The following is a 3,523-nucleotide window of genomic DNA, read 5'->3' as shown; positions in this document are numbered from 1 at the left end:
TTCCTGCTCAGTGTCTGTCCCTGCTCCACTCTGCCTTCCTCCCCACACCCAACTACTTGCACTCCTGCACAGTCTCTTCCCCTTTACTAGCTGCACCCTCACATCAGCCCCACTGCCTCTTATCCGCCGCTCAGGGCAACCAGAGGGCAAGTTTTCCTTACAGCCAGGCAGCCCAGCTCTTCACGAGTCTTTAGGAAATCCAAGAGGATCATACCAAGCAGCCCGGTCTTACCCACCTTCAGGGAACTCTGATATATTTATGAGACAGGACTTCAGCACAAAGTCACACTAACATTTCTGCTTGTCATTTTTACTACCTGTCTACAAATTCTCTTGCTTTTATGGTTCCTATTAGTTTTCCCAGCACAAGTGCTAAATTTACCAGCCTACACTTTCCCCTCTCTCCCCGGAAACCTTTTTAAAAAACTGCCGTCATGCTTGTAACGGCTTCATAACGTCACATGAATTGGAGACACGAGGCTGCACACTGCTGCATGCAGATCTGCTCTTGCATCCTTACATTCTCCTTTAGGAGACTTGGGCTGAATATCTTCCAGTCCTGGTGCTCTGGTAATACTCACTTTGTCTATGCATTCCGCAATCTCTTTCCGTGGTCATTTAAGACTGGACGACTCAACCTATGACTTCTCTAAGATATGTTAATCAAAGATGAACTCGCTGTCCACCCTTTTCCAGATGGTGGGAATGGGGAGCAGACACTCCACTCTCTCACACACCCACTCCCTGCCTACCGAAAATGTATTTTTTTTTATGCCCACGCTCTAAAGGAAGAAATAGAAGTGCTGCAATTTCAGTATACTTATTTTGCTGTGAATTTATACAACCTGCTTGCCTTCTCTTTCCCCCACCCCAAAGAATTAGGGAGCAAAGGGAGATGCTTTTGGCAGCTGACGCCAACCCCTGTGGCACACCGGCCTCAGCTGCTGCATCCCCCTGGTGTTGCACAGCCCAGACCCACGGGGCTGGTGGGGCAGTCAGTCAAGTCCTCTGAACCAGAGAATAAAACTTAGCTGTTACATAAAATACTTGTGATTTCCTGTGTCGTGCAGAAGATGCCTTTGTTCAGTCCTGACTCCTGCCCCGGAGGATCACACAAATGAGATGTAAATCCATTCTTGTTCCACCAGCAAAAGAGGTGGATCCTGCCTGCTCTCTGTGTCAGAGGACCAGCTCTCACATGCCTTGATATACATGCATTTTAGGGTGGGGTGGGTTTTTTTCTGCCTCCCTCACATCACTGTAGCTTACATCTGTCTCCTTCCTTAGAGGGCTGTTACAGTTTTGAAAAGGCCTAGCTCCACTCTGTTGGCTTTGAGAGGAGAAAAAGGCTCCTTTCCCCAGCCACACACTTACAGGAAAAGCCCATGCAGACTTTTTAAATATGTATCAGCCCACTGCCTTTTATCGAGGAGGACTGCTGTGGATTTCCATTGCTTCATTATGCCAAAAAAAAAAAGAGATAATCAAATATTCTGCCAACCAAACTGGCTGTGAAAATGAAATGTTACAAGTGACCCAAATAAAATTTAACCGCTATGTTTCTCATTCACTCGTAGCAAAGGTACAACCATCGCCAGCTCTGATCCCTGGCTACAGATTACAGAAGGAAGATTCCCAGTGTGCTTCAGCTATTTCCACATTTTTAAAGAAAGACAAAACAACTATCTTGGCATGGAGGGATTCAGATACAGGATTCTAATCTACATTTCTGCAGTCTTTCAGGAAAATGCTTCTGCCTAAACGGACATAGGTTTGCCTATCAGATCCTGATATGATTTCACCCTGATTATCAAGGACTTTTACTATGACACAGCTGATAGAAGCTCATAGGTGAATCTGTAGCTGTCTAGGTCATCTGTAAAAGCATACTACTTCCTGACTTCTTCATTTTTAATATTAACCAGAACTGTTTTATATAATGCAGCAAAACAGAATAAAGAAGTAGGAATATTAAAAACTGGTTTATGTAGTATAAGCAGCAAGGGGGTGATAAGACCCCAGAGGAGCCTGCAAATTGATTTTGTTGTCGGAAAGCAAGACAGTTTCATTGCCAAGAAGCACTGCTAAGCAGGGGGAGCTGCTAATAGCACAGCAGCTCCCCATAGCATCCATACCTCTGCTTAGCCGTGTGTTTGGGCAATGCCTGCTCTACCAGGAACTTTCAAGCATGCATCCAATACATCTAAGTCAAATAAAATCCAAGTACTTGTTTCGTAGAATCATAGAATGCATTGGGCTTGAAGGTCGTCTACTCCAACCCCCCCGCAGTGAGCAGGGACACCTTTAACCAGATCAGGTTGCTCAGAGCCCCATCAAACCTGACCCTGAATGCCTCCAGGGATGGAGCCTCAACTATCTCGCTGGACAACCTGTTCCCGTGTTTCACCAGCCTCATAGTAAAGAACTTCTTCCTCATACCTATTCTCAATCTACCCTGCTCTAGTTTAAAGCCATTGCTCCTCATCCTGTCACTTCAAACTTTTGTAAACAGCCCCTCACCAACTTCCATCCTCCAAATGGAAACCTTTTTGTACTTTTCTACAAGAGCATTAACTGTTTCATAACTTCAATATTCAGCTGCTTTCCCCAGTTAGTTAACAGTGTTTCCAGAAACACACAAACCTGGTGGTTTTGAGGGACAGCTGAAACACTCGCACAGCAGCAGCAATCAGGGTGCATCAACTTCTAAGCTACTCCTAGCACTAAACTTGCTTTGTCACTTAATTTCGCAGTTACAGAGATTTATTTATCTAGCAGAGTTTGGGTCACTGTTTGCATAAAAGATGCTTTAGAAAGGTACACTGTATTGGTTTTCAAATTAAATGCTAATGTACTGCTATACCAGTTTTTATCTTTGCTGTCTCTCCCTCCGTATTGGGAAGGGACTTTAAACGACTCTCCTAATTCCAGATCAAATAAGATAGCATTCCTCCTGCCCACTCCTGCCACTCTCAGAATCCAAATTCGTTGCTGCAAGTATTTTCAAAATCCCATTTCACAGTTTCCATTGGGATACTTAGACGCACGAGTGACTTTCCAGTTGACGCTTCGGCACAGAAAACCATTCAGCAAGAACACCCTGAGCTCTCTGTACTTCTAATGAGCACACAGCAGCTTTTCACCTGCCCTCTTTATCAGCCTCATCCAGTGGATAAACAAGACTTTTTCTCTTTCAAAGCTGGCAGCAGCCTCCAGAGCCTCCCCAGGAAAGCAACACCTCCACAGCCACCCTGCAGCCAGGTATCCCAGCTCTGCATAGAAATGCTGGATAATTACAGCTTCATGTCAGCAGCAGGTGCAGCTCACTAAACCACAGACATTTGCCATCTCCTGGGGAGCAGAGGCAGCTCGACTTCACCACAGAGACAGAGGAGAGGCCCTGTGGGGAAAGTACTGTGAAAAGCTGAGCCTGGGGAAGATGTTTAAGCCACGCGTTAGGTTTTGCTGCAGCTACATCTGTTCTCCTCCATCTGCAGTGTGTCTCTCCCCATAAGCAGGCATC

This window comes from Apaloderma vittatum, unplaced genomic scaffold, assembly GCF_000703405.1.
Source record: "Apaloderma vittatum isolate BGI_N311 unplaced genomic scaffold, ASM70340v1 scaffold3368, whole genome shotgun sequence".
Classification (NCBI taxonomy): domain Eukaryota; kingdom Metazoa; phylum Chordata; class Aves; order Trogoniformes; family Trogonidae; genus Apaloderma; species Apaloderma vittatum.
This window is presented reverse-complemented; position numbering follows the sequence as displayed.